Source organism: Caloenas nicobarica, chromosome 1 (genome assembly GCF_036013445.1).
Source record: "Caloenas nicobarica isolate bCalNic1 chromosome 1, bCalNic1.hap1, whole genome shotgun sequence".
In the NCBI taxonomy this organism is placed as follows: domain Eukaryota; kingdom Metazoa; phylum Chordata; class Aves; order Columbiformes; family Columbidae; genus Caloenas; species Caloenas nicobarica.
Window position 1 is genome coordinate 127,713,069 of NC_088245.1, and position 22,974 is coordinate 127,736,042.

Below are 22,974 nucleotides of genomic sequence, written 5' to 3' on the forward strand. Positions count from 1 at the left end.
TCAGGGGAGCTACCAGAATACAGTAAATCCTTCTTCAAGTCTACTCAAAATGTTTTGTATATTTGTAGCTTTACATATTTGCATTATCCAGTGGGCTATGGCAATTCCTATTCAATTCAAGATCTTGTTTCCTCCTAATATCATTGTACAAAAATTGAACTTTGTCTTCTTAATTTTTATTCTTTTCATTTTGTCGCTCATGCAAACTTTTAAGATACCACTGTCTACATATTTGAGTACAGACTGAAATGTTGTGGACAAATGCCATTTACATGGTCTTCAAAGCCTCATAGCTTTTCTAAGTAGGTGCCTGGTTAAATTGATGGATGCCATCAGCTTGATTTATTGCCTTGTCCAAATTTCTGTTGATGGGCATTGAAGTTGCAAGAAAATCCTTGGCATTCTGTGTTCCCTTACTGGCTATATATCTTTATGGAACTACTATGCTCCATTTCATGACAACTGGCATTTAAGAATCCATCTCTTGTTTGCGTCTGAAAATCTGGCATAGATTTCTGTATGGACAGAAAATTTTATCAGGAATTGCTGAAAAGCTTTAATTCTAAGCTTTAAAGAAATCATATCTGGCTAGAATTTTCTTATGACAGGAAAAACATCTTTAAATATGTCTTGGCATAACGTAGGGTTTTGACAGACTTTATCCCAAGTGTATTTTCTTCCTTGTGCGATGTGGGACACAGGCATATTTCCCCCTAACACTGACTGACCAGTTTTCACAGGGGCAGTTAGAAGTCCTTTCTGCAGCAAGATAAATCCTCAGGAGAGGCAACATGTCAAATGATAATATTCAATCTCAGTGTTATAGGTGTTGGAAGGAGTGTGATCAGCACCTGTTGCCATGGTGTCATAAAAATGTATTAAATGATAGGACATTTTTCAACTGTCCTCAAAGCAGGGAAGTCTTATTGGATTTTTTGGTAGCTTCTTTGTCTCTGCTGTATTCGTGGAAGTCGGTAGCACTGGTTAAGTGGTTCTCCACCACAGAAATGCAAGAGTAAAACTGAGTGTGTGAAAAACACAGAGAAAATAATGAGGTCCATGCTCTGACTGAAACTACCAAGAATGTATTGATTATTTCAACGAAAGTAAAAATTTACAGATGAACACCAACTTCAGGAAGAGATCTGTTACGACATTAAGCTGTGCCCTAGAAACTTTCTGACATAGCAAAACTGAATTAAATGCTGATGTTACACGTGTACTATTGGGCTGTAGAAAGGCATTTGGTGTTATTGATAAACCACCCACACTGCAACATTTTGTATGTGATAGAAGGAATTAAGAGTTCCTTACGTGCTTATTTACTTCTCATGAAAGGTGGTGAAGGGCCAAGTGAGTTATTACACCCATTATTTCTTTTTTAGTGTGTAATTCAGCCTCCATAATTTTGAAAGCTCTGTTACAGAGAAATGTTTCTGATTGCACTAAACACCATATCTTCACCGGTCCTATGGATGGTGTACAAAACATAAATACTTACATATTGACTATGCTAGTTTACAAAATAGGAAAAAATATGTGAACTGCTTTTGAAGTCTTTTACAGCTCAACATCTCTTACTGTCTATGAAGGATTTTAAAATCTCTCATGAAAAGTTAAAATTAATATTCAGCAGTTCCTTTTCAAATCTACTTTATCACTTAACTTCTTGTGTTGGTTCAAGGACAATCTGAAATGCCTATTCAAAATACATCCCTCAATACAAATAACTTAGTTTTAATTTCTTCTTGTGATGACACAAAAATACCCTGAATGTGACCATTTCAGAATATTTATGTGTTAGCATAACGGAAACCAAATTAATTTTTTTGTTTCACGGAGGTTCTGATTGAAAGTTGAGGAGCCCTGAGATTGGTAAATTAGTTGGCACTTAGTCTACTCTTAGTTGAATAATTTTGGTAACTATAAATGAAAAGTTAATATTAGTTTCTCTGGTGAAACTACTAGTGATTCTACATGATAATAAAATATCCCTAATGCTAAATCAATCAATTAGGTAGCTGTGAATCAGACAGCTACCTGTGGTTGTTTACAAGTATATCTGCAAAATTTCTCTTACGGGTACATGTCTGTTTGATCAACTCTGTAAGAACCGTGCTTTTTGACAGCTGTTTATTTTCAGTGGCATTCACTTTGTGGCAGGTATGCATTTCTGAAGGAATGGTTCTTTACTTCAGAGTCAACAATCTAAGGTCAGAAGGAAAACATCAGGGTTTTGTTACAGGTCAGCAGGATTGGTAAGCAGTACGGTAAAAGTCTGCATTCAAGAAGAACTTAAATGAGGATGTTTAGAATTTCATGTTTGAAGTTCCTCAGAGTCACATAAATGGAATCAGACAAGTTTGGGAATATCACAGGAGTGAAGGGGGAAGAACAAGTTAAAAATAGTGCTGGAGTTGACCTTTTATAAAGATTTAAATAGCTATGGTGATGAGAGAGAAATGTATTCTGTTTGATCATGCAAAGGACCTCACAGGAGGAATTTGGAAAAAGGAGCAGTGTCATTGGCAGCAGAGGCAAAGACATTCACCAGCTGCATGACAGAAAAGTGGTGTGTGTGAAGGTGTTAAATGTGCATGTGTGTTCAGGGGTGAGTCCCAGGAGAAATGGCAACATTAAAAAAAGAATATTGTGATGAATATATGTGAGAGCATGATCTGGTTGTAGAAATGGGCATAGACAGGTTACTTCTTTGAAATGGAGAAACACTTTATTTTGGTTAAGAACTGAGCAGATGGAAAACTTAGTAGAGCATGGGCTGGTAGTCCAGCCTGAACTGCATGTATTCTGAAAAGTTATTCTAGGTAATAGCCAACAGATTTCCATAGGTTGAAACATGTTTACATAGAGAGCCTATAGAACCATTTGAAGTGAATAAACACATTTCTAAATAGCAACATCAATTTTTGCATATACTTAATCAGGATCTTGAGAAGAAAAAATATACTCCTTGATTTCAGGGGGCAACAGATCCTTGAAGATCCAACTTACAAAATTACTTTGACCTTTACACAATATTTGAGTGCTATTATTCTATGACTGTGTCAGGACAGTCAAAATCACATTTTGATCCATCCAGTTGCCATCTCAATCAATGTCCTGGTGTTTCCCATAGTTTACTTGCTGCTGAAGGGCACTGTAGAACTTTTCCATTGCAGGATTGAAAACGGAAGGGACTCTTGCTCAAAAAGGTGTCTTAAATGTTTCGAATCTCAGCCTACGTCAATATGCAGGTTTATGAGGTCCCTATGCTTTCTATTAGTGGAAAAAGGAGTCAATGATACATACAGACAGACATTTCATTAACCTAGAGGAGACCTAAAAGGCAGATGAAGTTAGGTAACATAACTTGCATGTATCCTTAGTTCTACCTCTTGGCAGCTAAAGGCTTGAGGCAATAAAGCAGAAGTAGAGAGAGATCACGATACTGTGTCTGCTGTTATTACGAAGGCCCCACATGTTCCCCAATGAAAATCTTCTGCTATAGCAAACACTGTCCTAGGAACTTTAAAGTCCATGTGACTCTTTTGGTACGGATAAGCCTAGTCTTTCATAGCCAGATATTATCCAGGAGAAGGGTGTGAGTTGAGCAGTTGGATTATGACTAGCATGACACTCAGTGATCACTAGCTTCTCTGAAAAAAAGTAAAATGTCTTGAACAATCTTTCTACTTTCAATGCATGTTATTTCCCTAGAATCTATTAGTAACAAAATGGCTATAAAATGTAATGTGAAGAAGAAATAAGGAGGGAATATAGTTATTGTAATAGAAATATAGCTACAGTAAATATATTTTGGAAAGCTTGTTGTGATCTTTTCTACTTTTTTAAAGTCTCGACTTAATTTCAACTTGTGAACTCTCTCTGGATGGTCGAAGAGTAAAAAACACATATTAAATTGTTCCGTGTTTACTCCTATATTCCAAGAACTCGAGTATTCGTTTCCATCATACATCCCTCATCTATGAAGACGTTCTTGATCTTTTCTACGGAACTGAATTTTTCAGGTAATATAAAGCCAAATTCTGACCCTATGCCTGAAGGAGGAGTGCCTGAAAGAGAATGAAAATGACTCATTAACACCATGGTAATTTCTCCTAAAAACTGAATGATTGTATTCTTAGGCAGTAATGATAAGTGAAGGTGCAAAATTTACTCATTTGGAACAGGTACCATTTCTTTGTTTTGTAGCACACTGCAGTCTTGATCAAGGCCTGAAACAGCTAGATATTGTCAGAGCACAAAAATAACGAATCAATATTAATTTAGCACTCAATTTACTGGCTTAGGCTTAGATATGTTAGATTAAACCACAAATTAAAACATCTGCCTCTGTTTAATATTAAAAGCTTGTTGCAAATAAGGCTACATAATACCTCACAGACTTTTTTTAAAAAAGAAATTCAGAGGTTTGCTAACAGGTATGTCTTGTAAATTGTGTGGCATCAGCTATACTCCTTTCTTCTTATGCCCCAGAAATTATTTTTAAATCTGTGAATTTGCAGGTAGGAGTGGCTGGATGAAAGTGGATCATCTGGAAATCATATGGATGCTTCTGTTTTGGAACTTTGAGTCCTTTAAAGATATATGAAAACACTTCAGCATTTATGCTTTCCCTCTAAAGTTAATAATGATAGCAGGCTTATATAGTTAAAGCTAATGAGCTATGGATAATCACCCATTATTGCAATTAAAGATGTTTTATTATAATGGCTTGCCTTATTGCATTAATTGTTTAAAAACAGTAAGTTGTTCATTTTTTTTTTTAAATTGTAACTGTCAGTGTGTTGCTCTTGACCATTAAGCTTTATATTGTTCTCAAAAAATTGACTTCTAAAAAGAGAAAAGCATGTGTCAAATTATTCAGTATCTCATAAGAGAATAATTTTCCTCACTCATTGTTTTATCACTCGTCTAAATTTACATGCACAAATACACTTCATTTAGAATTTCTTATAGCATATTAGGAAATTCACTGAAAATTAAACCTGGACTCCCATTCAGCTTTTAAAATCTCAATTCAACATATCATTTCAGCACATACTTAAACACATTTAGGAAAGCTAAATCACTAGAGTATATGCTTAAATTCACTTTTGGAAATGAATGGACAGCTGGAACAGAGACTAAGGATTTAGGCCAAACCAAACTGAAGTCAATGGAACAAATACCATTGATTTCAATTGGCTTTGTGTTAGGTCCCCAATACATCTGACTTTTTTGGTTAAATGAGCCTCATTACTGATGACAGGCAGCTTCTTGAAATCACAAAGTTTGCAAGAATTCAGTGCATTTAGCTTGTCAAAAGAAGCTGGCTGGAATAGTATTGGCTGGATATTGTAATATAATTTGTACCAGGAGCTGTGGGGTTGTTTTTTATTAGACAAAGTCTGTGGTTTACACATTGATCCATAATCCATAGACCCACGTTATAGCTGCAGTGATACAGTTATAATTGCTAAATCTAATGTGTACAGGTTTACATGTGCAGTAATTTTTTTGGGAAAAAAAAGAAGTTTAAATTTGGGAAATAAGCAAACACTTTGAAATATTTTATGCGATTCCTTTATCCAATTAAGCTTCACTAGACAAACTTATAGAAGAAAAATTTCTAGGAAGTCACGAGGTAGAAGTCATATTCCACCAAGGCAGCCCCGAACTGAAAAGGCCTTGTGGCAGGAAAATCAGTAAAGATAGGTGTCACCTGTGGCTCTTCCTGCCCTGACCCTTTTCTAGCCATTGATGGTGTTTTCCAACACCAAACTGATGCTAGAAGATGGGGCTGGATGGACCTTTGGTGCTATGTACAAGAGCTGTTCCTATGTTCCAAAGTCTCACCAAGAATTAATGTGCTTGCTGCTTTTTCTGTTACTATGTTTTGAAATAGGAGGATATAACAACAGTGTCTTCTCAATAATTTAATTACAATCTGTCAGAAGATCTTATAATATTTTCCTTTGAGACAAATTAAGACTCAGATAAAACAATAAGCTTTTTGATAACTTAATATGGAGTAGACGGGTTTCAACAAAGCTGGATTTGAAACAGACTAACAACAACCAACATTGAATACTAAATCCAACTTCTCTTTTACAGTATAACAGATTAAGATAAGGAATGCAAAGATCATCTTGACCCTTTACCTCCAGTTGTAACAGTTGACTCTGAAACAGGATATTTCACAAGCCTTTTTGTTTTATTTTAATTATTCTTAGAATGGATTCTGAGCTGGAGAGATTTGATTTCCCAAAGGTAATGCTTTGTCTAACATTGCCACTGGTGGTATGGCTTATAGGAAAGCCTGCAAAAATCTACATGAAAATGGTTTCCCAGTGGAACTGTGCCTTTATCTGAAATCTAAGCACTGACAACCTGCTGATTCTGACAGACTTTTAGCAGAAAATATTCAAAGCAGTTAGACCTACACTGGTGCAATTAATTTCAAATTTATTGGTTTGTTCTTGAATGGAGACAATATTTCACAAGATTTTTGATATTACGGAAAATGAAATGTCTCAGGAAAATTAGTTTTGTATTCCTAAATGGTCTTTTTCATTTTTGTTAAGAAGTTCTGAACTTTTCCTCAGCTTGGTGTCATATCAAATTTTAAAATGTCAGAATTTCTAACGGAAGGAATGTTATTTTATGATCTGTCTTAATGGTCTCTTTTTCTCAATGGATTACTTATTAAACAATCCAAAACTAAAATTCCATGCAGTCTTACTGTAGTTGGTAGTACTGTGAGGGATGTTGTCCTCTCAGAAGTGTTATACTATTAACAGTGTAAGATCCTGTGATTGACATGTGCCCATGCATTAAGACCAAAAAGAAAGAACCTGTTCCTCTAGTAGTTGCTTAACAAACCAAACGATCCAGGAATTCCTACTTTAACTCCAGCATTTTAGATCAGTATGTCTGTACACATTTTTCAAAGGTACTTAAAAACAATGAAAATGAGATGTTAAAAGCAGTTAAAAGTTACATAGTACATCCCTATAACCTCTTCTCTTTGTAATTTAGTAGAAGTGGATGATGACATGCTTTCTGTGAATACATTGAATAAGGTAACTCAATTAAGGAAAAGTATTCTACAGTTTGTTCCATAAGGGCACTCTCTCAGAGTACAATTACAACTGAATAAACTAGTGCTATTAGATCACTTTGTTTTAAATGTATAAAACAAACCCTTGACTTGACTTCAGTCATTTCTGTGTTAAGACCAGTTGTCTGTGTTTGACTAAGAATCTTTTAAGGAATTATCTTTCATTTTGGTTGGGAAACTTGTGGAAATTATGATTGCTTCACTTTCTTAATTGTTTCTCTTTACAAATCCACATTTGGTAATAGAAATATCCGCTTCGAGGTTTGAATCATTCTAGCTTAAAGTTCCTTTTTATCTTTTTGTGAATAATTCTCTTTTTCTTTGAAGAAAAATCTGTGAAAAGGAACAAAATGCATGTTGTACATTGATAATTCCCTAATTACTAGATGTGTTATAAAGCTGCGCTCTAAAACACAGAAGCCTAACAGATCAGTTTGACAAGTCGCTACAGACATAGGCAGACAAAATCTGGAGTAAATTAGACAAGACACTGAAAGTTTGATTTATTTACCCATACACCTCTCTTGAAAACTTTTTCTGTTCTTCACAGTTTATCTGTTGTCTAGTGATCTTATCTATTGTGCTTAGTTGTGAACATGTTATTTGGTAAAAAAGCTTCTGTTTGAATTTGAGAGGTATCTGCAGGCCATGCTCTCCAAACCATGGATTTATTTTACCCAACTTTAGCCAATCACATTTTAATATGTGCTACTTGTCAAGGCTGCAATTCCATAAGCCAATGTTTTGATTATAAAAGCATGCATCCATTTAGGAGTATTTTATTACTGTTTATTCAAGAAGAAATTACGTTATAAGCACAATTGCTCTCTGTAACTCTGGACTCAGCCTTTGGCCTTGACAAAAATGGTAGTGAATGTGAATGTTTATTAATCATGACAGTATTTCTCTTCTAACACGGAAAGAAGAAAAATAATATCTCAAATATTTTATTGCTGTAATTTGCTGAAACATATATAATCATGACTTCATTGAGTTTTTCAAAGTTTTATAAATTTCTTTGAAAAAAGAAAGAAGAATATTTCTACCACATCTCATTTACATAATGCCTGTAAAATACCAATATTCAGTACAGGAAAAAAAAAAGGTGTTTCAAAATCTAATTTAAATAATACATGCAGATGTAGCAGTTCTGCACAGTTAGACTTGTTCAGCAAAATACTTACTTGGAGTATCAACATTTGAAATTGACAATTCCCAATATTTAAAAAGAGAGCTTGTGGATTTGTGATATTCATTGTCACTATCTAGATTTTTATTTTCTACCAGTGTTCACTGTTAGGTTAGAGAATAGGGTGGGTTTTTTTGTTTGTTTGTTTGTTTGTTTGTTTGTTTGTTTGTTTGTTTTAGGATGTTTTTGAAAGATGAATGACATTTGGAATAAAGACAGACCAGTGAACTATGAGATAATTATTCTCCAAGTTTAAATGAAATTGAAAAATGAATTTTCTTTCATTATATTACTTTGTAAACCGCTATTGCCATCAGTTCATAACAGACCTGGACCTAAATGGAAAGTTCTTCTACTTCTACCTCTTCGTGAGACTCTGATCCAACAGGTAAGAAAGCCTGATCAAGAATCAGTAGTGGGGTTTGATAGCTTCACAAGGACCTGATAGGCATCTCTTTAAGAGATGGGCGTTCACCTCTTTGAGGAGAAAAAAGAGAATTATCTACTGTGGGAAACTTTATTCACTAATTGCTTTCATAGTGTTGTCTGTCCCATGAATCTTAAATATATTAATAAGTTTGTGTCATGGTTTAACCCCAGCTGGCAACTAAGGCCCCACATAGCCACTCTCTCACTATCCCCTGGCAGATTAGGGGAGAGAATTGGAAAGGTAAAAGTGAGAAAACTTGTGGGCTAAGATAAAGACAGTTTACTAGCTGACACAAAAGCCACACACATGAGCAAAGCAAAACAAGGAATTCATTCACCACTTCCCATGGACAGGCAGGTGTTCAGCCATCTCCAGGAAAGCAGGACTCCATCACACGTGATGGTGACTTGGGAAGGTAAATGCTGTAACTCTGAACCATCCCCGCCTTTCCTCCTTCCCCAGGTTTATATGCTGAGCATGACATGATCTGGTATGGAACATCTTGTTGATCAGTTGGGGTAAGCTGTCCCGACTGTGTCCCCTCCCAACTTCTTGTGCACCCCCAGCCTACCTGCATAAATCCAAACCATGGCCCCACACCACCCCTATGAAGAAAATTGACTCTGTCCCAGCCAATACCAATACAGTATCGGAAAAAGTTTCAGCTCTTTCTTTCTGTTAAAGAAAAGAAGAAATCCTTCCTACTTTTATGTTTTTCCATTCAAAATTCAGAAGTAACAAAATGGAACTATAAATGGTTATCTGCTTTTCAGGACAGAGAGGATGGTTTCTAACATATGGGTCATTCTGTAAGACCGTGACGTATTTCGAGGGGCATCTACAGCAATGGCAATGCATAGGTGCCGCTATGCATGCTTTTGCTCCTCTGGATACGAAATGTCTTTCAATTCTATTTTATGCAGTTACATGTGAGGAAAAAAAGAATTAGTTCAGAAAGTTATGTATTGTATGTGAAAACATAGTCGTGAGAGAATTTTTTTTCAAATTATATGACCAATACTAGAATATGCAGTTGAAGTCAAGTATTTTTCAAATAAAAAGTTGGAATTATTAATTTTGATGCTTTCAAATAAAAAATAACATCAGTATTCCTACCCCCCAGCATTTCATCCACGTGGAAGAAACATTCTCTGATAGAAAAGTAGAAAAAAATACTGACTAGCACTTTTCTAACCTTGTTCCCTTCCATGCCTCACGGCCTGTTTAAAAACCCCGTCAGGCAGACAACACGTCACGGTTTCAGTTTTGTGCTGCAGAAAGCTGCTACTGTAGATTTAACTATCAAGGACCATTTGTAGCTCTACCATCTAAGTGGGTTTTCTGAGTGTTATGATGACTTCATAATTTTGGAATAAACCTCACAGATTATGTGTTCATGAAATTACCTGTTTTATGACCACTCCTTTGGGAATGTCAGCATAGGAGAGAATGAGAATGCAGCTTGTGTAAAGTACGGATCTTATGCATATGGACCATATATATGAACATTAAGATAATGTGGATTTTTCCAGTCTAACTGTATAGGCATATGCTTCTCCTTTTTGTAGTCAGGAAGAAAGATTCTCTTTGATGATTTTAATGAGGTTTACTAGACAGTTACCATTAAATACACAAATTGATTTTCTCATGCTAGCGAGATTTTACGCATTGTGGCAAATTCACAAAGGATATAATCTCCTCATATGCTGCTAAGCCTAATATCTAGTTTATATTAGGTGCATATCTGGTGGTTTAATTTAAATCTTATTGCAATAAATCTACGATTAAAATGCATTGGTCTTTTCCTGAGAAGATCATGCTGGAACTGGAATATCCTTGTTACAACTAGATGATCATTCTGCCCCTGATAATTGTTTTTGCTGATCCTTTCCACCAACTTTATACGGGTTTTTGTGTGGAGTTTTAGGGAAAAGTGATACCAATATATGCCTCTTCGGTCTTCTTCAGCATCTGCATTTCCCTACCATACCATAAATTCCATTTAAATGTAGTTCTGTGGGTCCATCACTTCTCACAAATCACTGCCCTTCCTATGGGGCCATAAAAGAGGAATAGGAAATGGGTTTTGGAATATGGATCTCCTGGCTATATGTTGATTAGTAGTCTGTTTTTCCATGGTTATTTTGTTTCTGCAGCCTTTGGGCTTCAAAACATCAGCTGCAGACCAGTGAAGACCTAACATCAAAACTAAAATGTCAGTTTGAGCTTTCCAACATTTGCTGAGAACAAAAACAAAATTCAAACGGACAAGAAAGCTGGTTTTCGTTGCTGATTATAAAAGGCAGCCTTTGAAAATTTTATTGCTACAAGAGAACGACACTGGTTTATTTTTAAGAATTTGGACGGTGTCAGCAGCCAGAGTAGCAGAATGTCTTGTATTAATGAGGTGATAATTTAGAAGCTTCTCAGTTATCTAGTGTTTGTCTCTCTTGTTTTCTATTTGAAATGTTGGGAAAATTTTAGTACAACCACTATCTCTCTACTAAGAAGATAGGTTTTGCAGCCTATATGGTCAAAACACCAGGGTCCTGTGACACTATGATGGCAGATAACTAAGCACATTGTTATTCAGCGACTGCTGGAGTTCTTCAGACCACCTTAGGCACTAAAATTATTCTTCATAACTTGGTAAAAGTATGCTGAGAGATCTTTTGTTTTGAATACGTGATTATATGAAAAGAAGGAATATTTTGCATTATTATTGGTCCTGGAAAAGGTTTTTGCTTCTCTACTGATGATTGAATCAGCAGTATCTTCCTCCTACTTCATAGCTTATAACAGAAATGAACACCGCGATTTAAAACTTGATTATTCTGTAATTGGTCACATACTTTTGCCTTGAGGCATTTCTTTGAGAAAACAGTTTCATTTTAAAAGCTACTTGTAGTACTCCCTAAGACCTTTGATTCATTAAAGCAAGCAAGAGGGACTTTGCATGGCTAGAATAATACCATTCTAAAATTGAAGTCTTGAAATTGCAGACATGTAATTTGCTGAGAGCTACTAGAGGTGCAATATCATCATTGCATGTCTTTCAGAGTCCCTTTTTATTATCTTAGTGTGTTAGCAGTAATTTAGAAAGATCTCAAGTGTATAACTTTACACACCTTCGTGTTTCAGGAATTTCATGAGGAAAGGAAAACGTATGCATCACTCCTATTTACTATAAATCAAATGATGTTGTTCAAATAAATACAGACAGAATCTATATAAAAGACGACAATGGATTTTTTTAAAAAGTGTGTATTTTTTAATCACTTCTTAACAAAGTGTAAGCAGTAAGTCTTTTCACAGAGAATGTATCTGAGTTCAGAAGTGACAAATTAGAGCCACTCCATCAGCAATATAATTTATTAATTCAAAGTTTCACCATGTCTTAAAACATTGAAAACCAAACCCCACAAATTTCTATGGTCTTGTTTTTCAGTAATATGTCCAGGACCTACATAATATTTTCAGATTTCATTTTGATTTGATATTTTTTAAACAATGAAGTCTCAGTTTTAAATAAAGCACTGCACAGACTGGCCAAAGACAGATTATTCAGTACACAAACTTACCAATTAAAGTCAATTTTATTAATGGTAAAGCACCATCCCAATTTCCATTTCTCATCCTACAGAGTTTCAGATGAAATGAAACCTTGTATTTTGGACTATTTTTTTCTGCCAGGGTGTTTTTCTTCATCAGTTAACAAAGGACAAAATGATAACTCTAGAATTTGACATCTGATTTTGAAGCTTCAGTTGCATATAGATAAGCAGCCCTTAGCAATTCTGTTAAATCAGTTAATTGGCAGTTTCATAAAAACAAGTTATCTGGACAATATCCAGAGTTAATCCCAAAGTTCTGTCTATAGTGGTGATTCACTCTCAAGTATAGGATGGTACCTAATTACATTTCATGAGAAATTTTGTGCAAGAGGAGTGTGGAGGTTGGTTAGATAAGGTTTTCTTTCTGCTAGAGGTAGAATAACTCAGTGTAGTGGCAAATAATCAAACTTTCTAAAGGTTGGAGACTTCATTGTAGTAGATTAAATATATGTAGATTGTGATGAAAAACTGCATTAGTTGAACTCCAATAACTTCACAAAAAATATATGAATAATGAATTTTCATCTAGAGGAAAGGATGCATTGGTAAAGACTGAAAAGGGAAAGGTGTCTGTAGGATTTTATTTTACACTTTACTGTAGATTTGAGAATTTCTAACTTGAGTATGTAATGTCAGTCTCCTTAACAAAATTGACCTCTTTTGTTAGCTTAAGTCATCACATACATACATTGTCACATGTTTTACCAGTTGATGATGTTTTTCTGTGTCAATGTTGTTTACACTATTGGTTGCTTACTGGAGTAATAAAAAAGATATGGTGCTCAACTTAGAAGTTAAGAAATGTATAACTGCATGTATTGTGTTAATGAGCAAAAATAATAAAACAAGGCAGAGGGAAACAATTTTCCGTTTGATTTCATGGTGATTTACCACTCAGTAACCTTGCTTTCTGTGATTCCTTCCTCTCCATTCTTGGAACTGAAAGATATTTTTTCACTGAAATTGATGCTGCTCGGAAAGTGTGTTATTTGGGAAAGGTTTTTTAAAAGTAGAAAATCACATTGAATAAGGTCCAAATAAAGTATTTGACCTTTTTCTCTAAGTGACTTGTTTTTAAAAGCTGTTTTATGTCACAATAAAAAATCTAAAAGAAAAAAAAAGACAAGAATGAGTTTTTTTCAATGCATATCTTTATTATTATTTTATATTATTTTTAGTTCACCTGATTTTTGTTGTTGTTGAATTAAAAGGGAAGTTTGTATGTGGTTTCTAAATTTCTAAATCTTAAGCTTTAATCAAATCAGTGTATCAATTATAACAAAAACCTTTTCCTCATCTTTATGAAATAGTTTTGTTTACTTGAGATGCTGAATACTATTTACCGCCATTTGAGAAGAATTGAGATATCATGCTTCAACAGAAACTGTCTTGTGCCAAATGCCACAAGGTCACCTGACACCTGTTATTTCCTTATTATGAGTCAATCTTCTCTCGAGAGCTAAGCCTCTTGTGATGTTGGTTTTGAATAAGGTAAGCTTTGCTGAAAAGGAGGCTTTAAGAAATGAGGGAGGCTGCTAGAGATTTTGTTCTCTACTTTGATCTCTATGGAGAGTCAATTTATGCTACAGATTTTCCTTTTTTTTTTCTAATGGGCATCTGTCAGACTATTATTTTTGGAAGAAGGGATAACAATGGAGCTAGGGGTTTTTTATGTATATAGACAGATTAAAAAAGATAACTGCAGTCTGATTCTGTGTTTCAGATACAGAAGGCTGGTTTGGGGTTAAGTTTACCAGGCTTCAGATTTCCATCAGTTTTATTTTCAGAAAAAGAGAGTAAAATTGGCAAAAATACATGTAGGGGGTTTTATTTTGTTTTGTTTTTAGCCTTTAGTTACATCATCAAGGCAGTAATATAATAGGAAGATGGTATCTGTGATTTTGTAATGAAATTGGATCGGATGTGTATTCTGGCATGCTATATAGGCATATGCAAAACGACAACACTGAAGGCAGAATAATAGAAGTAAAAGGTGAATTTTAAGGAAGCTGTGGCTGCACAAGGATTGATAGTCGACACTCAGCTGGAGATAGAGTTCTGCTGCTCTTGGGAGACTTCACTCACCTGGACATTATTGGAGGATGGAAGGGTATTTAGTGTTATTTTTAAAATATTGTGGACCACATAATGAGAGCTCTCAATATGTTCTGAGTTCAGAGGGCCTCTGCATGTGCCTAAACCCGGGCATGGGTTAAGTGTTTGGGGTGACACTGAAATCTCTACTAACCAGTACAGGGAAGCACTGAAGAGACAAAGAAGATGTTGAAGAAGAAACAAAAGTGTGCGGGGTATCAACCAGGGTTATTTTATGTGAGGAGGAATATGTTGATTGATTTCCGCATGTCCGGGTGTGCACTTCAAATGTTTCTTCTTTGCATGAAGGTTAGCACAGAGAGAAAGTGATTATGAAAGTAGAGAAGCTGTTGAAAACTTTTTCCTTTTTTTTTCCCCTTTTACAATCAAAACAGAGTAGTATTTTTGAAAGCTTTTTTTATTTGATTACTTTAAAATGTTGTAATGGATTGATATGGAAAAGATTAGTTCATGTATGCAGGCTTCCAGGGTATGTGTTCCCGTGTTCGCATAAGGCTTCTGTTTTCATTACTGTTCTTAGCTGTAGGAGACTGATGCATAATAAAAATAGTTTGTCACAGTTCTCCAGCTCGCACTGAGATTTTGTTCTGCTTCATGAATTTTAAACCTGTCAAAAGCTTTAAAACATTTCAACAAAAAAAATGCTATCATCTGCTGTATTAAAAATGTTATCTTTATGAGGCAGGAGCAAAACATAGCCTTGATTCGACTCAGCTGTTCTTTATTTCTTCTCTGCTCTGTATTTTGTGTGTTGAGATAGAAAACGATTATATAACTGAGTTGATAATAAATGCTGTTTTACAGATGTTTTTCTATATTGCAATGTTTTCACATTTTGTGTGTTTCTTCCTGTATTACATAAAATACAGGAATTTTATAAATATGGTTAGGAGTTTAATTGAATTTGAAAGAAAATATTTTAAAAGCTAGCTTTCCTTTAGGATTTAAGAATATTTACAAAGATGAAAGTGGTGTGACAGGGTAAAAGGGATTGGGGGGTGTGTGTGTTTATTTTTTTGCCTTACTTTTAAGGAACACACTTTCACGGAAAGTAAAATATCTAAAATTCTACGTCTATCTTCAATTTCTTATGCAAGTAACTTAATAAATTTGTACGTCTGTCTATATTTACACGTTATTTTTGCTGGAGTTGTTCCAACATGTTAGTAATACTTCATAGGGCCTACAGCATTGTAGATCATCTAAAAATGTTGTAAGTCTGGGCAATCAATATATTCTTGGTTTATGAAATTGACAGCTAGTAACAAGAAGAAAGGCCTTGCCACAGAAATCGATAAATATGTACTGAAAGGCTTTTTCTTTGAAAAGTTTGTGCTGAGCTTACAGCATAGATGAAACTTTCTTGATCACATTTTAAACTTTGTTCTTAGGCAAATGCAGTGGGATTCCTCTGCTGTGGGTCTCACTCTGAGATAGTTTTGTTAAAAGTACAGCCTTTCTGATGAAATGGCTAGAGTAGAGAGCACCATGGGGATTCAGCATTTATAATCCCTCAGATGCATCAGGTTATGGAGAACTACAATCAGTGTGTGGTTTACATAAAGCATAGTTCGCATAAGACGAACTCTAGTTGCTTTCTATTTTTACTGATAAGGCTTTTGTTAGGTTCCCAAGTTACAATGTAGTAGAAAGATGTCCCCTTGGCTGTGAAAGGCAGAAGAAAATTAGCCATTGCAGGGTCCACCTTCAGGCATGGTAATGTTTGGCAGGACTGGCCTGCACTCCCGGACTCCTGCTCTCAGATGAGGAAGAAGGTGTCAGTGTCTGCTGAAAAGGCTGAGTAGGCAGCACTGAGACAGGATGACTCCCCCTTGCTCAGTGGGGTTCTGTTGTGTGGGACAAGTCACTTTTCCAGTAGAAAGGCTGCTATTGCAGAACATCGCTGAGCAAACACAGACTCAGAAGGGAAGGGACAGATGGCTGGGCTCTGTAGAAGAAGAGCAGTGGGATTCTTAAAATGAAGAAAAACTGCAAAAAGCTCCTGAAGTGGAAAGGAATGGCCAACCCAAGTCTCACGGAGTCATTGGAAAACGCTCATCTTTAGGGACTCCGTTGTATGTGTAAAAGGGGAATTATGAGATGCATCTTGTATTCCCTGTTTTCCATGTTTCCTTCCAACATTCCCTGCACAGGAGACACTTTAAATTAGCTGTTGCATTATTTCAGTTTGTCTTTGAAATTTATTCTGTTGTGATAAAGGACATATGGACTGGCACGGGGATGTAGTTTGTTAATTGAAGACAAAAACCTGATGGGCCTTTGAAAAGTGATATGTATGTGTACATGAAGTGAATTTAACTCCCTTCTGTCTACATAAGCTGTACAAAGAGTTGATATGATATGGGGTACAAAATCTACTTCTGTTACCTCTTCCTCTTGTGCGTAGGCTCACCAGAAGACTAACTAGTTCATTCTTTAAGTCCAGATAAAGCTGTGTTGCCACTTTTCTTCTCAAAACTCAAAAAAATTTTGTTCAGATGTGATTCCTTTTAATAGTACTGGGTCCAACATGGCAGCTGTGTAATACAAGTATTGATTTTGTCTTTTAAAATCTTCTTCCATATGGCTTCTGAAAATGGAAATAGGCTGGAGAAATAAATGTCCCATCAGAATAAATTCAGTGAAATTTTTCGATGAGCCTGGCAAAATATGCAAGTCTGTAAAGGGCCTGGGTGTCTGAGATACTTATATATATAAAATTTTAATATGATTTTTTTTTCCTCATTTCTCTGTGCAATAGTGAAAGAAACAGAAAGGTTCTATCTCTTGAAATAACAGGAATTATATTAGCTTGTTAGCTGAATGGCAAACTCACAAGAAATGAAAATATTTTCTTCATGAAACTACTTTATGTGATAAACTTTACAAAACAATTTTTTGTCCAAAGTAAATAGGAATTTGTTCTGGAGTAATTTTAGGAGGCCTTGTGTAGAAAAAGATATCTGCTCATTGAATGCATATTCCTATTAATTTTGGTTAGAAGAGCTTATTCTAAGGGACAATTGCACAAGACAAATATTGTTTTTAAAAATTTTCTCACAAGAATGATTTGCCTGAAGCTACTGTCTATAAGCTATACCTATGTGAGCAAATCACAGTGTTGTTAAGAATCTTCTGCTGACCATATCTTGTCACTGAACCAGCACTAAATCTAATGCATATAGGTCAGTGTCAAGGGAAGAAAAGGTCTATTATTTACTGACCTTAAAACAATGTATTTCTTCTAAAGCCAAAGTAGAATGGAAACTTAAGAGCTGACGAAAATATGCACCATTCAGTTTGTCCGTAGAACAGAATTTACTTTTCATTTTTAAGACTCAACATTTTTGTTTGAGCCCTGAAAATTATATACTTATAGTTTTGAAAATGTGCAGGGCACTTATGATAAAATAGCAAGACTTTGTGGAAACAATGGTTCCTATTATGGTGAAGGACATTTCCCTGCTTTGTTTTCTGAACTTCTGCCATCTGTAGGAGTGATTCTGCACATCATCGTTTCCCTTATCGTTTTGAAGAATACATAAATGTCACTTTCTGCTTCTAGATCAAGGACAACTTATGACCTTAAGATCGAACATTTGTTCTTGTTCATGCTTTGTAATTTGTCACTTATACATTTGATTATTGCACTTTATCCCACTGCTAGAGAGAAGGGTTATTATTGCAATCTATATTATGTTTAAGAATTAGACTTATACAGCTTTTTTTTTTTTAAATGCCATTTTATCTTCCAGTCATGTACAAATAAAACACGAATTATCTTTTCCCAGCATAAGGTCACTGCAACTTATTTTTGTCTTGTTTTTTAAAATATTAAACAGCAGTAGTCTTCATCTTTTTTCTACAGCTTCTCTTCTGATGTCTTGACACAGCATAGTGAAACACCTGTTTTCTAATGCTTTGAAGACAAGTGCCGGTTTGTTGAAATACATTATCTACCAACCAAGGACTTTTCCTGCGTGGGAAATGCTCTGACTTAAAGCTTATGAAAATGTCATGAGCTTCAGGTCTGTACATTAAGTGACCCCACAGGATCCCTGATTTCATTTGGCCTGATGTTACAGGTACGTTTAATTACCTATTCATTCACTCTTTCCATAATCTGGGCTATCTGTCACACACATCTCTTCTGCTCCTTGGTAGACTCAGCTGACTCTAGACGGTGAGTTGCTAAGGGAGAGAAGTCAAGGTGTGAGAAAGGGCGCGGCCCATCAGTCAGGGGATGTTTTCCACAGACACCTCTGCTTCAAAGGTCCAAACCACCCCCCTCCCACAAAGTGAGCTGGTGCGCACACCCATGTCTCATCACCTGGGAAATCTGAACTATTTACGTGGATGGCGCTGGAGATTTGGGAGGTCTGAGACTATGGGCTGAGCTTTTCTTTTTCTTGCTTGTATGATTGACTCTTCATTTTCTAAGCATAATGAGCACAGCTGCACAGCATACTCGAGGGTATGCGATACACGTAGGAGTTGGTTTTGTCTGGCCAAAGTTTTTTGCTGTTCTTGGTGAAATGTTTTTTCTTTATTTTTTCATATGATTGCTCTGTCTTAGGTATCTCACAGCAAAAGCAGAAAGTGTGACCTATGATGATGTCTTTTTAAAAATGCAGAGCTTTTTCACCACTTTCCATGTGATAGTTTGCCATTCGGTTCGAGAATAAAGAAATCCCAATACTGTCAACCGCCCAGGCAATGCAACAACAACAAAACAGAGATGCTGAGCAGAAATAAGTGACCTAACACTACTACTAAAATTGCCAGTGAGCTGCTTTCAAGTGCTAGCTGGCTTCATGCACCATTAAACAACATCTTTAACGCTTTTGCAAAAAGACCTTTTCTCTTCTACATTGTAGATACTTTAGTTAAATTCCACTTTTACATTTAATTATAATTATTGTGACATAAGGTTCTATTTCATTCATGTATTTTACTTGTGCTAGGCTTATGTCTGATTTTACATTAGTTGTGATACCTGTTCTCATCCAGCTTTAAAATGTTTATGCCCAGAAATATTCCTTTTGCACTTTTCCCTGCCATATTCTTGTACATTTCTAGACTCTAAGTCCACCTTAAAGCCTTTTTTCTTGCATTCTGCTATATCAGCCTTAGGTAGCCTGTATCACTTAGAATTCTATATATTCCTGTGTACCCAGCTGACGTAAATGATAAATCCCTGAAAAAAATAAATTTATCTCTTTCTATTTCATGGTTATAGACACAGTATCAACCTTGAGATTATATTTCCCATGGAAATATCCTTAAGAATATTGAAGATGGCCTATTTACTAGTCATTGTTTACAATGTATTCTTTTTGATGGAGATTTCTGTTACCTTTTAGGCACTCATAAAATATATTATTTTGTAGCAGCTAATTATGATTTTCCTTCCCAAAATGTGTTTCTTGGGAGTGGGAAGGTAATATTAGCATGCCAAAGGATCGTTAGAAAACAATGAATATGAAAATCTTAATTTCTTTTCATATTGCAAACACCTGACCTGAGTCATGAAGGGAAGGATAGCACTTTGATACATTCTAAAATAATAAAAACCCCCACATTTCTTTACACAATTGAGGTATCCACAAAGCACAGTTTTTTAGTACTCATGGTATATAGTTGTTAGCATGATCTGAAATCGTATTTTCCTTATTCTTCTCACAGCTTGATATTTCCGAGTACTTGACAGTGGCATTATGCTCCGGTAATCCCATTCCCCAACCTACATTTCCATTTATCCACTGTTATTTTGTTAATTTCTATTCCCATTATAACCTATTTTAACCACTTCTATACCTGTGATTCTGCCTTTTCTATTTGTAGCATTCTGTCTCTGAATGACTGTTTTTGTTTCCTCTCTATTAGGGAATAAAGGCCTAAGGATAAACTGCACTGACGGATCTCATTCGCCTACAATATTTGAAAGATCTCCCAAAAGCCCATTAAGGGCTACCAATGTTTTTTTTTTTTTTTTTCCTGTAGGACTCAGAAACAGCTTCTGCATCCTTTAATTACTTGTTAACATAGGGCACTTACAAAGGGTCAAATTATTTCCATATAAATTAAAGTAGAAAGTATTTCCTCTGATGAGAGAGGCAATTGTAAAGCAATTTTATAAATTCAAGAGAAATAAAGGCTGGTAGTGTGAAAACTGTAGCCTTGGGCTAGTAGAGATCATTTGCATTGTAAGCAATTATTGATTTCTTTCAGTCATCAGTGGAAGCACAGCAGTAGAAAATATTTTTGATTCACTTGTGATCTGCGGCACTGATTTTTGTAGAATATGACTGAGTTGTGTGTTTGAAAGATACTCAGTTTGAAGATTAGAGGGAATGCCTGTTTGTATAGCCACATCTGTGACCACATCAACCCCTAGGTTCTGTTGGAGAATAGGAATAACTGCATTTTCATGAAACTATTTTGAAGCAACATAGAAGCTTCCCTGAAGTGCATTTTTGTTAACCAGAGATAAAATAAAATGTTAATGAACAAAATGTAAATTTATTATCCTGATCTTCTTGGTAGGCAAACACCTTCACTAGGAGTGCTTTACTACTACCTAGTTTGCTGCATTATTTTCTAAAAAGCAGAAATACAAAAGAATAGAAATTGCAAGTAACAGATTTATAAGTAAAGAGTTGATAACTGTTCCTGCAGAACATCTGTTGAGTTAATTTGGTATAGCACAGGCTGGTATAGTCTAAAGAATCTAATTGTCACCAGTTGACACTTTGACAAAATGATCCTCTTGCCTCATTCTAGATGAAGCGTTATATGATAACCATGGCTCAATCTAGCCAGTGACTTTTTTTTTTTTTTTCGTAGTTCATGTCAATTTGCATAGTTTGGAAAATTTTAATATCTTTGAATGTTTTTGTTTGCAAATAATTTTTTAAAAATATTTTTGCATCAGTTTTAGGAAATTGTTTTACATGTCATTCTAAAAAGTGGTGAAGGATAGATCTGGTTTGTAGTTGGAATGATAATAAATATTCCATGTGTTATTTGAAACACCACTTATGAGTAGTTTTGGTTGTGAAAAACTACCACAGAGATTGCACTTGTTCAACATTACTTTGCTTTACACAAAAACTGAAGTTGCAACTTTGTAATATCTTTATGTGGAGGAAGAAATATACATGAATACTTGGACCAATCTTTTTGTAGTCCCTAAAACAGTCAGATAGTGAATTCATTGAAAAGGAGGACACTCTCCATGGGCTTCTCTCAGTCCTGTCAGAAATGAAATGACACACGTAGAAGTCAGTTGAATTGCAACATATTGCTGCTTCTAGATCAGAGAAAAAACTGTGAAACAAAATAGTGAGTCATGACAAGCTGAGTTTATGTCAGCCTACTATGGTTTTGGGAAGCAGATTTAAATCACTTCATGTTCAGATCCAAGATAAAACTCATCACAGTCTGTGTTTTAAGTGGAGTACTCCTTGTACCTCTGTTGTCTTCAGTCAAATAACATTAAGCGTACATACAGTTGCTCATTTAGATTTGGTAAATCTCAAGAAAGCTATAGATGAGTTGTACTATACAAATCTTTGATTGTCAGATGAACAGGTTTTGTTCCTATGGAAAAATACGTAGAAATTCCTATAGCAGATGCCTACTGTATTTCTCTTCACCTCTCTGGATTACCATTCACTTAGGATAAATTATGTGGTGTAAAATATGTAGACCTCAAGGAACGAAGACCCGATGTCCACTTGTGGTTTTTGAAAAGGTTATATAGGACTGTAACAGGACTTAAGAGAAACGAAGTTTAAGAATAATGTGTCATGCCTGTACCTTTCAACTTACCCGTGCTAGGAAATCTGACTGAAACTAATATTTTCTAGGGAAAAAGAGGAGTTAAAAGGCTCTGCGTCCTTTCGGATGGCTTAAAGATTTGCCTATGTTATTCTGTAAATTTAAAAAAGAACTCCCAGGAGATAAGAAGGTCTTCATTCCTTTTTAATAATTGCACTGATCATTGTGCAGTTGGCATTGGGGATTAATTTCTGTTTATGGAAGCAGAATGTCCCAGTACCTAATTGGATACAACTGTACACTATTGGGGCTTATTTTTGGAATCCAAGAAAATAATGACACATTTCAGATACTGTGGAATCCTTAGCAGGATTACATGGATGCACTAAATCCATCTCAAAATTTGTGAATTACATGGTACATTGAATTGCAAATTATCTCAATAACTTTTCCCTCCTGTAACTTCACTGATGTCAGTGAAATTGCAGTGCTCACAAAATATAACATGCTATAACCCCTTTGTAAGAATTATTTCAAAACATAGCTTTTTGCTTTGTTTTCTAAGAATTCTTAAGCATGTTACTGATCCTCAACATCAGGTGGTGTGGTTGTTGATCTTGAAGCCTTTTTGAGGTGTGGGACTGAAAAGCAAGAGAGATATCTTTAAGTTATCACTATGTCCTTTTCTCTTTGTGGGCTTATCCCTTACATGATCTAAACA